Genomic DNA, 13,612 nt, shown 5'->3' on the forward strand with positions numbered 1-13,612 from the left:
TAGTTTACACTTAAGCTTACTCAACATTTTGAATACTTTAAGATAGCATGTAGGCTCAGCACAAGCGGATTGTTTAATACTGAAATTTCCAACAGTATTGCTTACACCTTTCAAGCTGCAAATATTTCTAGGCAAACATATTAACAAAAATGAAATAGTTCAAAATTGTCATTAGACATCCATAAACTAGAGCCCGTGATGCCAAAGAAACATTCAGCATCCTTGGAAGGAAATGATGTTTGGTACCGACCTGATCAAATTCGCCCCGTGATTAATTTCCCCCGGATTACGGTATTCAAGATTTTCACTTGGTCCACTCTGATTTAACGCATATTTGAATATGAATTGGCATTGATTTCCGAACTAAAGATATGGATTCTTGAAGAATTTGCGATACTAATGTCGAAGGATGTTGGTAATCTGTATATACCGTGTACGCACCTAACTTTGCGCAGCTCCTAACTCTGCGCAATGTCCTGGTTTTTTCAAAAAATCCAAAAAATATTGATTTTTCAAACATTTGAAACCCAGCAAAACAATTATTCATGTGTAATAAGGACTTAACGAGTATTTGTTTACTATGAAACCCTCGGTAATAAAAAAAAAACCCTGTCGTCACAGGGACAAACGTCAACTCTTTCATTGTCTTAGCACAAGCGCTAAGGAGTGCCTCTGTCAAAAATCAATAATTTTCGTGATAAAACTGATTTGTGATGAGTATTTCTGCGGTGTAATAGCAAGGATGGTAATATTCTTTGAATTCCATTGCTTTTCCAGATTATACTTAGCATTTAAATTAGAAAAAAATGATGCGCAATGTTTGGAACCATATTTTACATTGTGTTCTTATTTTTTGCGCAACTCAAAATGGCTCGTAAGTAGGTACACGCAAAAATATTGTGCGGTAAAAACTACCATTTTAGGGGGTTAACTTAAGCGCTCGCACCGGCAATTTTCAGCAGACCAGAAATGCGCTTGATTTTACCATGTCCGTAGTCGAGATCAGATTGTTGTAATTTATTTCTGTCAAATGTACCAGTAATGTGGTGGGATGTACCGTAAACGTAGTAAATTGGTCTGAAATTTCATGGTAGTTTCAAGAATGGGCGTAGTCAGCTAAAATAGTAATTTTTACCACAGAATTTTTTCCCGTGTACATGGTTTATTCGTCAACGCAGGCGGCGAAAGCTGTCGATCTTGCCAGAAACGGTTACCCAATCCGTAGGGCAGCGGCTCAATGTAATGTTCCAGTAAGTGCAGTTCGTATGAAGCTGGAGGCAAAGCGTGCATAGAAAAAACCCGGAAGGCCGACTGTATTGACTAAGGGGAGACTTTTATTGTAAACTGGATCATTGATAGCGCGAAGGTTGGCTTCCCGGTTGATTCGACGAAGCTGCCCTTGAAGGTAATATTTTTTTAATGCACTCATTCAAATGATTCATTTTAATTATATTATAGATGAGCGCACTAGAACTGCAGACAACCTAATTTTTGCAACACTATTGGACAGCATTGTGAATGAAAATTCTCTTGATGAAAACTCGCTTGAACTTTCGTTAGAGCCTACTAGTTCTGCAAGCTTGTCAAAGTCATCACGTCCGGCTGAAGACATGAACAGCCGAGAGGATTTTCTTGAGAAAGTATTCACCATACCAACGGTTTCAAGAAAATCACCAAAGCGTGCGAAGCCGAATCGTCCACGACCACCTACCTAGTACAAAGAGATGGAACAAAATAAGGAAAACGAAGAACAGAAACGCCAAGAAAAGAAAACTGCCAGAGAAACAAAAAGGAAGAAGAAAACTACTAATGTAAAGCAACGTCCGAAAACTAAGACACAAAAGCCACGTTTGTGAACTGTGAACCTGATTGTAATATTGTAAATATCAAGTCAAATAAAGAACGTAAAGCATGCGCAAGGCTTACCGAAAGGATATTTCAAAAAGGAGGACATTCTGCATTACTGGCTTTGAAAAAGGAGGACATTTCAAAGTTTTTCTATATCAGAACAAAAATTGAAATTTTGATCATATGAACAATGATAGTTATGAAAATTAGGGCCTTCTTTAGCCGTGTGGTTAGCGTCCGCGGCTAGAAAGCAAAGCCATGCTGAAGGTGTGTGGGTTCGATTCCCGGTCGGTCCAGGATCTTTTCGTAATGGAAATTTCCTTGACTTCCCTGGGCATAATGTATCATCGTACCTGCTACACGATATACGAATGCAAAAATGGCAACTTTGGCAAAGAAAGCTCTCAATTAATAAATGTGGAAGTGCTCATAAGAACACTACGCTGAGTAGCCGGTCTGTCCCAGTGGGGACGTTAATGCCAAGAAGAAGAAGAAGTTATGAAAATTGGAATCATTTGTAGAGAAAAATACATAAATTAACAAATTAAACAAAAAAGTGTTACAAAAAGTTAAGGGCTAACTACGACGATTGAGGTCATTTTTGTATCCAATATTAAGAAAAACAAAAGGTTTATCTCTAAGAAGTGAAGAGCTTTGAACTGTGTTTTTTTGAACGAACAGATTTTTTCAATTTTTATATTTGAAAAGTGTGAATTCAGATAAAGTTGGTTTCAATTTTTTTCAGAAAAAAAATGTTAAAACAAATGTTGAATGTTTAGTAATTTTCTAATTAATTGTTTCAAGATAAAATGAAGTTTGTTAGTTCGGTTTGTAATAAATTTGAAAAAAAAATGTTCTTCGACAAATTCGGAAGCATTTCAACCTTCCAATGATTAACAGAAAGCATACCAAACAAGATGACGGAACCGAAACAACGAAGGTATTTTTTTCAAAGGCTAATCAAATAAGAATCAAAGAAACCACTAAAACTGTTCCATATTCGATTTGAATGTCTATATTTGAAAATGTACATGTCAAATATCTAAACAAATATTTTAAAATTGAAAAATTCATAAAGATTAGAAAAAATGGGTTTGAATTGAAAACTCCTTCCTTATTACCCAAGAGATTCTAACAAAAAAATTGAATATAAAATTTAATATTCGATTACTTTGGAAAAGGAGAACATTTTCAGCCCAAAGGAGGACGGGAGGACATGTCCTCCCAAAGGATACCATCTGGTAAGCCTACTTTAAACGTACCTTAACTAAAGTTTTATTTTTAATTATTTGCAGCAAAATGGACTACAAACAAGCAATTCCTGTTTGAGCGAAAAGTATATGTAAATAAAAAAAATAAATTATTTAAAACAAACAAGTATTTTAAACCATGCGCAATGTTAGAAACATCATGCGCAAAGTTTGGCAAAATCTAGATTTTATGCGCAATGTTAGGCACACGGTATTGAATCACCTTTTACATTTCATTCAATTTTTATAATTCACAATTATTCTTTTTTAACTATGCTTCCTACTAAAAGGTTAAAGGCCAATCGTTGACAACGATTTGAATACTTAAAAACTTATTTTGGCATTTTTTGTAGCGAAAACAAGATTAGAATTTCTTAACCGCGCAAACTTAGGTGCGTACACGGTATTCGAGATATGAACCCAGTTTGACCATGCAATAACAAAATGTTTGTTATTTTCCAAGAAATAATTCAGTTTCCAAGAAATAGTTCAGTCGAAATCACTTAACGTTGTTCTTTGAAGAAGATGAAAAAAACCGAATTTAGTACTATACCATTGAATTCCACTAGAGTTTGTATCCTTTGACAGATACGCGTATTTCGACCTCAACTGTAAGGCCGTCTTCAGTGTCGTGTACTAGATTCGACTTGACAAATGTTGTTCTTTGGTTCAGTCAGAGTAGAACAAGCACATCAAAAAATCATTCTATTAGAGCTTTGGATTATGTTATTTCATGATTATCGCTTCCCATTACGCAGCAACAAAGACATTGTCATAACAGTTTACCACCAATTGAACAGAATATGACAATGATCCCTTACCTCGTGCACAGCATCCGAAAAAAAAAAAAATATGCTTAAAATAACTGATTACCGTGATGAATCAATACCCTGACGCTTAAGACGACTCGAATTTTCGAACACCGTTTTAGGTATGTTTTGTTAGAATTTTCTTGACAATTTATTGTTCAGCACATTTTTACAAACCAGAACTTCATTGAAGTAACGAATTTTCCAGTATACAACATGATTTTTACAAGATAATTGATAAAATATTGGTGCTTACCTTGTCCTTAAATCCGGACACCGGATGCATAAGATGTTCATAAATCCGGACATCCGTGTCAAAGCATGAAATATTTGAATATTGCTTTTGAAAATCATGACAAATTCAATTAAATATTACTCTACAACCGAATCAATGGACATATTTCCCTCACAGTGTCGCAAATAATAGCAAGTAATAATAATGTTTTGATTACCTGAACTGAATTATGTGTAGCTCGAACTGAAGTGCATGTGGCTTGAGTGTCAATAACGAAAGATATATGCGATTTATCTTACATTCAATCGTACCCTGATTACTCACACCACTTTTTACAATTTATTGTTCGAATCTTCTCTTATTTTTCCATTAAAAAAAACACCTTCACTAGTTCAAATCACGTTTTCCTAATAATGTCCGGATTTAAAACCACGGAATCGTAAACCCGGACAGTCTAGTTACACACCGTAAAACACAAATTTGCACAATAGTCTTCAACAGTGAGATTATCGAACATTCAAAAAAACCTTTCTATAAACCATTATGTTTAAAACACTGCATAAAAATGCTTCACAAACTTTTTCTTCAACAAAACGTTGTTTGTGATTTGGCTTGTGCGTTCATAGATTTTCGAACTTGACTTTACATAGACCGCGACGAAATGACGTTCAATAGGAGCAACTAGTATTATTATTTTTTTCAATTATTTGGCAGTGGTAACTAGATTTAAAATAATAGTACAATGATCTACAATGTTACAAGTAAAGAATATGAGTAATATTTGAATATATACGCGTCAAAAACTAGATTTAATTTAATAATATTGTTAAAGTGTTCGGATATTGGTACCGTCCTGATTTTGATTCATCACGGTAATCACAAGTTGAAAAGGTTGCAACAATGTTGCCTCCTGTGATTGTCATGACAATTATTCTTTTGATTGTATCATAATCAGCTCAGCTTAGTGTTCTTATGAGCACTTCCACAGTTATTAACTGAGAGCTCTCTTTGCCGATTGACCATTTTTGCATATGTATATCATGTGACAGGTACGAAGATACTTTATGCCCTGGGAATCGAGAAAATTTCCTTTACGAAAAGATCCTCGACCAGCGGGATTCGAACCCACGACCCTCAGCATGGTCATACTGAATAGCTACGCGTTTACCGCTACGGCTATCTGGGCCCCACCTGCACATTATACTTATTTATTTCGTCAAGCAAAAGTAGACTACATACAATAATTACAATAATTTCTTACACGCTATGGATTACTTCATTATATTGGAAGTAACATAAAGGTGTGAGGAAAATTTTAACCAACATTTTCACGCCTTGATAAATTGCAAACTGTTAGAGTTTAAGCTCATTTTTATCATTTTTTTTTAATTTTTCTCAAAATATGGAAAAAAAATACTTGGTCGGTCCACTCTGACTTCATTGGATTTTCTGCTCAAACAAAATTTGAAAGGTATAGCTTGATACAAAATATACAATGCGTATCAATCAGAAACCGTTGATAGTTAAAACATAATTTAAAGAAGTACCCTTCTTACCCTGCAGGGGCGCTCAACTTGCCGGCAGAGTATTTAAGCGAGCTGAAAAACATCTTATTTGTTTAGTCATTTTATTCAATGATTTTTTTTTATTTGACCTCGTTATGTTTATCGATGATAGAAAACATGTTGTAAAAATGGTTCCATGTAATTTGAAATATAAAAAAATAGTCACATTCAGCGAAAAACGCATTATCCTTAAGGTGCTCATCTGTCCCGCCCTATCCTACTTGCGCCATATTTTTAACAAACTAAACTTCCATCTACTCTTTTTTGTTTAAATCCTTGTCGTTTATTGAGATCTTCCCTGTTTACCGGAGCTTGCGCTTCGTACTGTACATTACCAGTTCTTTCGTGTTATTACACGATGCCAAACCAGAGTGTCGCCTTTGTGGAACCTCTCTTTCCCATAGTAGCTCCAGAGCTTCATTGAATTTCGACGAACTTGAGACAAGATGAATACTACACGGGAAAAAATTCTGTGGTAAAAATTACTATTTTAGCTGACTACGCCCATTCTTGAAACTACCATGAAATTTCAGACCAATTTACTACGTTTACGGTACATCCCACCACATTACTGGTACATTTGACAGAAATAAATTACAACAATCTGATCTCGACTACGGACATGGTAAAATCAAGCGCATTTCTGGTCTGCTGAAAATTGCCGGTGCGAGCGCTTAAGTTAACCCCCTAAAATGGTAGTTTTTACCGCACAATATTTTTGCGTGTATGCAATGGTTACACGAATATGCTTCCTTACTCATCCGATTAATCCAAAGCTGAACTAACTGTTTGAATAGTAAAAGTATTAATAAGCAATCAATTATTAATGAAAAAAAAAACTAAATGCAATAAACTAATTTCGAAAAATTTAAACCCTTAGGTCTTTACAAGTCGTTTCAAATTAGCTGATTCGGAAGCTGTTTGACAGTACTTCTATGGAAATGACAGGCCCGTGTATGCACCGCTTTGCGGCAAATGTAAACAGATGCATACACGGAGCTGTCACATGATAAGGCCTATTGGTAAGATTGTTTGTTCAAGCTCTTTTTATAAAAAAAAGCTTTAGTTGATAGAAGTCGTGGTAAAGAAAGGGATAAAATTGATAAAGCTACATACGCTTGAATGAAGTTACACGAAATTGAGTACGATACGCACAAAAATTGAACTCTTCTGGACCAATACATAACTTGTGTAATTTCAACACATTCTGAAAAACTGTGTGGATCCCATTGGTCCAGAAGAGCCCGATTTTGTCTATTTTTATTTTAAGAGGGCAAATCCAAATTTGTAAATTGAAAATCTGTTTAGGGGTCGTCCACAAATGACGTAGCATTTTAGGGGGGAGGGGGCCTTCAGGAATTTGTGGCGATGTGTGACGAAGGGGAGGGAGGGGTCCCAACCAATGGACGTAGCATTTTGAATCATGTCGGTTAACGATCAACGCTCCGTCATCGTAATCATCGTCATCATCGAAACTTGAAAAGTAGTTTTCCTGTTCAAAACTAAAAATTATTCGATGAAAATGTGTTCACAGTGTTTCGGGAGGGGAACAGAATACAGTGAACACATTTTCGTGTAAATTTTCTTGATTTTGAACGAAAAAAACTGCTTTTGAAAATTCCGAAATCACTGACGGATCCTGCCCCCTTAAAAGAGCAGCGCACAAAAAATGTTGCCAAACAGTTTATTTGAACAAACTTTGGTTTTTGTTTGACTTTTTAAACGGGTTCTTATTTGATGATTTTATTTGATAGGAACACAAATTTCCTGAAGCATTTAAACATTATGTGATATTAGTTTGAATTCTAAATTAATTATTTGATTAACAAACAATTTTAAAGTTCAATAAGTTGATTTTAAATCAATGCTTTATCGACTTGGAAAACATTGTTTTATATTTGTTATTAAAACATAGAATGAATCGTCTTAGTTTCATCTAAAACTAATCATCTTAGTTTATACTAAAACAAGATATTTATTCAGTGATTTATGCGTTCAATGTTGCAGGAAATTTCCACCTTATCAAATCATTGATTTTTTTATACATCAATGATCTTGATGAAATAGCCTGGATAATGAGGACATCAGATTCATGTGTTATCAAAATTGCCCCATCAAATATCTAATTGGAAATTCAGGGAATGCATTTTTATTATTTCATTATGAGTTGTTTAAGAATATTTCAGTATGGGAAACGATAATGAAATATAATGGTGTAGCTCCAAGAGAGTGGACTGTATAATCGAATAGGGCTCAGCGTTAGCGAAATAAAAAACGACCGCACGCGTGAGCTTCTTAACAATGACTGCTTTATTTTCTGTTTCATACAGTGTTGGCAAATTTCATGAGAAGTTGAATCAAGGTTATGTAGTTTGGTAGGATAACACTGAATCGAATTTGCTTTAGCGATTATTATAGCGAGAACATCTTCCCGGCCGTTGAAATGGCTGCATTTCAAATTTCAGCTGACTCCTCTTCGTCAAGCGGTAATAAGCACACATATTTAACCGCCCGTTTGATGATAGAGTCCTTGGTCTGCAAAGTAACCACACGCACGTGGCCATCTTTCCCCGGATGCAACTCCGTAATACGCGCAAGGCTCCACTGGAGTGGGGGCAGATTGTCATCAACAATGAGAACTAATGCGCCCACCTTGAATTTAGTTGTTTTGAAGTCCCGTTGACGTCGCTGAAGTTCTTGTAGATAATCTGTTGACCAGGTTCGCCAATATTTTTGCTTCAGGTCCTGTAGTACTTGCCATCTAGACAGCCTTCCGGTTTTGATGTGCGCATATGATGGTTCGAGTACCGCTTGAAATTCTCTGCCTATCAAAAAATGGGCTGGCGTGATAGCTGTCATGTCATTTGGTTCGTCGGAAAACGGAACCAAAGGGCGCGAATTCAAAGTAGCTTCTATCTGCGCCAATACCGTCGTCAGCTCTTCGTACGAAAGTTTGTGATCTGCTAAAATGGGTCGCAGGTGAAATTTGGCCGACTTCACTCCGGCCTCCCATATTCCTCCAAAGTGAGGACTGCGAGGGGGAATAAAGGACCACTCGATGTTTCGTTGAACACAAAATCCATTGAGCTTCTTCTGGTGCATTTCGGTTTGGAAAAGATCGGCAAGTTTCGTCAACTCATTATTCGCACCAACAAAATTGGTGGCATTATCCGAAAAGATCTTCGTGGGTAACCCCCTTCGACTGACGAACCGTTGAAGTGAGGCCAAGAATGCGTCCGTCGAGAGATTTGACGCTGCCTCCAAATGTATAGCACGCGTGGCCATACACACAAAAACACACACGTACCCCTTAGTAATCAAACTTTTCTTAGTAGACACAGCCGCTCTCAGCGTGAAAGGCCCGGCGAAATCTATTCCGACGTTGCAAAATGGATACGCAGCTTGGACCCTGTACTCCGGCAAGTCTCCCATCAACTGCGTAGCTCTTTTCGGATGGGCACGATAGCATGGGGTGCACTTATGGATTACGTCACGAATTACATTTTTCGCTCGAAGAGGCCAAAACTGTTGCCTCACAACAGCAAGCAAAGCTCGTTGACCGATGTGCATGTTGGCCTTATGCAGATATCGAATGATTGCAACGGTTACTGGGTGTCTAGAAGGCAGCAGAAGCTGGTGCTTGCTGCCATATGGAATCTGGGCATGTCGAATTCGTCCTCCTACACGCAGAGTATCGTCCTTCTCATCGATAAACGGATTCAAACATTTCAATGGATACTTGAATTCCTTCTCCTCCTCCAACGCACGAATTTCGTCACCGAAGCATTCCTTCTGGATCAGTCGTATAATCAGCAACAGAGCACGTTTCATTTCATCAACAGTAGGCAACCCTTTTGTAAGTTGCTGCCGTCCGCTTCTGATGTAGTCCGTAAAACGAATCACGTAGGCCATGGCTCTCTGCGTTATGGAAAACCGGCTCACGTTGTCAAACATTTTCAATCGTTGGCAAACGCTCGTGCTGAACAGAGTAATTCCTCGCAGTTCGGGAATAGAAGCTTCCTGAATCAGGGGTGGATCATCCAACTGAAAGTTCGCTTGCTTCAGGGCGTCCGGTCCGGTCCACCAAACTTGCTGTTCTCGCAGTCGGCTCGGCTGAACCCCTCTTGAAATGAGGTCAGCAGGATTCAATTTCGATGGAATGTACCTCCAAACAAACTCGTTCGTCAGCATCTGGATTTCCTTCACTCGATTTCCAACGAATCCGGAGACTCCTTGATCCAGCAGAGTACTATCTGAGAATCGCTCCATAGGACAACGGACGCTAATTGAATCTCCATGGCACCAATCAATTTCACGGCAAGACGAGCCAATAGAAGAGCTGCTAGCAGTTCAGCACGCGGTGTAGTTACTTCCTTTCTCGTTCCTTGTTTCTTCGGTAGTATTCTCGACTTGCTACAAATCAATCTCATTTCAGCCTTTCCATCTCGGAACACTGACCGGGCGTAGAGACAAGCTCCAAATGCTAGATCGGATGCATCGGCAAATCCATGAAGTTCAATACCAATGCAATCCCGATTCAACATACAACGTGGGATCTCCAGTCCGTTTAATGACTGCAATTGGTCACGAAACTCCATCCAAAGCTCCACCAAGTCCTGAGGCAAAGCATCGTCCCAATGGGGATCGAGAAGCCACAACTCCCTCATGATCAATTTGGCCGCTGTGAGCACTGGGCCAAGAAAACCAAGCGGGTCGAAAATTCTAGAAATTTCACTCAATATCACCCGTTTGGTCAATTGTGTCGCTGGGAGAACTTCTACAATGCGGAATGTGAATACATCACAGACAGGATTCCACACAATTCCAAGTGTTTTCATCAAACAATTGATAGCGGCGTCAATTGTGTTCTCGGGAACCATGTCCAATAGCTCCTTTGAATTCGAACACACTTTGTGTATGTCGAACCCTCCGTCGTGCAGCAAGCCGGTCACCTGTCGCAAAAGTTCCGCAGCCTCTTCCAAAGAATTCGCACCGGCAAGCATATCGCCGATATAAAAGGATTTCTTCACGGTTGATGCGGCCAGTGGATATCTATGTTCTTCTTCATCAGCTAGCTGTCGCAGTGCCATCGTTGCCAAGAAGGGCGAGGATGCAAGACCGTATGTAACTGTTTTCAGCGCATATACCCTCAACGGATCATCACGGTTGCTTCGCCAGAAAACCCGCAGAAAATCATCGTCCATCCGAACTTGTCGATACATTTTCGGAATATCTGCGCTGATTGCATACTGGAACGTTCGAAACCTCAAATGTATGGACACCAAATCATTTGGTACTGTCGGGCCAACCATTTGCGTTTGATTGACGGACACTCCTGTCGACGATTCCGCCGAACCGTCGAACACCACGCGAAGTTTTGTGGTTGAGCTGGTCGGCTTTAGCACACAATGGTGGGGCAAATAAAACGCATCTGTTGGATTTTCATTTTGCGAAGGCGTAACTTCTACCATATGCCCCAATTCTGCATACTCGCTCATGAAGTCAACGTATTGTCGTTTCAGATCCGGATCCTTATCCAGTCTTCGCTCAACTGTAAAAAACCTTTTCCTGGCCATGGTTTCGGAATCGCCCAGCTTCTCCTTTGCCTCGTTGAAAGGGAGCCGCACGACAAATCTTCCGTTTTCGTCACGTCGGTGCGTTTCGAGAAAATGCGCGATGCAAACGTCCTCAAGTGAACGCTCAAGCACCGGAGCTGCTTCGTCATAGGAATCAAAATGCCAAAACCGTTCAAGTAACTTACCGATGTCATCTTGGGTTACTATCGTGCAGAGCGTACCGCCAACGCCCATCTGGCTAGTTGGAATCAAACCACTTACAATCCAACCAAGCGAAGTTTCTTGTACAGCAGGCAAATGATCTGCCAACTGCAGTTGCCCGTGTTTGATGAGCTTGAAAAATAAACCCGATCCAATCAGAACGTCGACCTGACCGGGCACATTGAATTCAGGATCAGCCAACTGAAGGTCTTCTGGTATGTTCAGCTGGGCTATTTCGAAAGGCTGCATCGGAAGATCACCCTTGATTTTCTTGACGACCAGGAACTCAAGGCACTGTGACTCGTATTCACTAACTTTCGATTTGATCCTCGCATGCACCTTGTGCTGGATAGCTAGCTGGTTACCTCCAATGCCAACGATCGTATAGTTAGCCTTCTTCCGTTTCAATCCGAGCTTAGCTACCAATGCTTCCGTAATGAAATGCTTGTGCGAAGCAGAGTCCAATACTGCTCGGCACTGCACCGTTCGTTTTCCAGCACCGTGGATGAGTGCAATGGCTGTTGCCAGTAGCGTGTCCTGATCAGCTTCGACGTTCGAACAAAGAACAGATCCATTAGTCGATGGTGCTGCCGTAGTATTAGCGACCTCTGTCGACGGCTTCGATGCTTCGCTCTTCGAGGCGACACTTGGTTGTTGCAATGATGAATCTCCCGGATACGTATCGACGGGATGCAGTGACGTATGGTGGCGTTTGCCACACTGCTTGCACGACCGTTCGGATTTGCACTTTCCTGTAATGTGTCCTCGTTCCAAACAATTGAAACAGGATCCACTCTTGCGTAGTGAATTGTACCTTTCACTCAAGTTCACTTTTTTAAACAGTTCACACTTCCAGATTTCATGATCTCCTTTGCAGTGCGTACACTTTTCATTGGTAGCAACAAGGCTTTGCACTTTTGAGTCTGTTTTCCCAGCGGATCGCACTTGCTTCACCACTTCCACTGTTTCCTTGCTGCTACGGCTGATTTTTTCGTACACTTTACACCTTTCTTTGAGGAATTCCATCGTCGATTGGTAATCCGCCAATTCATTGTCCTTCTGGTTCGATCCCCACGCCTTGCGAGTTTCAAGGTCGAGCTTCTTTGCCAGCACGTTCAACAGCATCATTTCTCCTAATCCTTGCACCGGCAGTTCCAGGTTCTTTAGAGCATCGACGTTCTTCGAAACTGTGTCGATCAGCTTTCGAAGACTAACTGCACTTTCCTTCGTCATGGCCGGTATGTTGAACATCGCATCAATATGCTTGTCGACGATCACTTGCTTGTCTTCGAAACGCTCTCGGAGCGTCTCCCACGCCGCATCATAGTCGTTATTGTTTATGATGTCCTGGTCTATCACACCGGCTGCTGCACCAATCAACGAATTGCGTAAATGGTACAGCTTGATGGCCGGAGCTTCATTTTCGTAACGTGCCATCACATTCTGGAACATATTTTTGAACGCGAACCAATTTTCGAAATTGCCGTCAAATGTTGGCAACGGAGCCTTCAACGGAGGGATATGCGGCTGATTATGAACGGGTTGCAATAATGCCGGTTCCGTCTCGTTCTTCACTACGGCGTCGATTTGCTTCGTCAGCTGAACGTAAAGCACACTGTAAAGCTCTTCGAACTCAATAAACCGCATTTCTTCCGCGCAACGCACTTCTTCACTGGTTTTTAGGTCGTATATGTGATTCTGCAACTCACTGTATTCACCGTATGCACTTTCCAACATTTTCACCTGAAGTTGCAGATAATGCTTGTCTGCTGCTTCGGGCCTTTGCAGAGCAACTTGAATACGGGTCAGCTTTCGCGCAACCGTTTCTTTCTTCTTTAGCAACACATCAAATTCTTCTTTCTTTTGTCGGGTCACTTCCTTAAATTTCTGCTGAATGAGTTGCTCGCTAATGGTGAGCGTACGCGACAAATCATCTTCATTCTCGTTCCCGATATTCGCATCGTCCGCCATATTTTTTCCCTTCTTTTTGCCTTTCGGAGTGTGCGCAGTTAGCGCCATTTTGTTTTCGCGTTCGCACTCTTTGTTCCCAGACACGATCAAACGTATACGCCGATTCAATGGCGTTCCTTTTCACTACTCAAACTGTTCAATACACGGTTTACACTTC

General features: G+C 40.0%; 1 long non-coding RNA gene across 2 annotated transcripts; it reads left to right on the top strand.

Moving 5' to 3' along the window:
- Positions 1-620: 620 nt before the first annotated feature.
- Positions 621-1,911, top strand: LOC110679234. 2 transcript variants are annotated; one of them, XR_002502316.1, is made up of 3 exons: positions 621-745; positions 1,141-1,405; positions 1,459-1,911. It is a non-coding gene; the product is annotated as an uncharacterized LOC110679234 (long non-coding RNA). The 2 variants fall into 2 exon arrangements; XR_002502317.1 differs by having other exon boundaries at positions 1,179-1,405.
- The last annotated feature ends 11,701 nt before the right edge of the window (positions 1,912-13,612 follow it).

Source organism: Aedes aegypti, chromosome 3, assembly GCF_002204515.2.
Source record: "Aedes aegypti strain LVP_AGWG chromosome 3, AaegL5.0 Primary Assembly, whole genome shotgun sequence".
NCBI lineage: Eukaryota > Metazoa > Arthropoda > Insecta > Diptera > Culicidae > Aedes > Aedes aegypti.